The sequence below is a fragment of the Penaeus monodon genome, chromosome 33 (assembly GCF_015228065.2).
Source record: "Penaeus monodon isolate SGIC_2016 chromosome 33, NSTDA_Pmon_1, whole genome shotgun sequence".
NCBI classification, from domain to species: Eukaryota; Metazoa; Arthropoda; class Malacostraca; order Decapoda; family Penaeidae; genus Penaeus; species Penaeus monodon.
In genome coordinates, this window is record NC_051418.1 from 7,032,549 (window position 1) to 7,032,758 (window position 210).

Sequence of the window (210 nt, forward strand, 5' to 3'; positions counted from 1 at the left end):
CTCAAGAACACACCATTGCTGTTCTTGTGAGAATAGTTGGTGTGTGGCGTCGTGAGGTTAAAACGGTTTATGGTATAGGTGAAAAAAAAACACGCTAGGGTAAAAAAGGCATAAGGCTTCGTGATAAAAAGAATATAGGAAAGAAAAGTGTTGATGGAGCGAAATAAACGGTTCTGTTTTTAGCATGGAATTTAAAGCTGGGAGACTGGA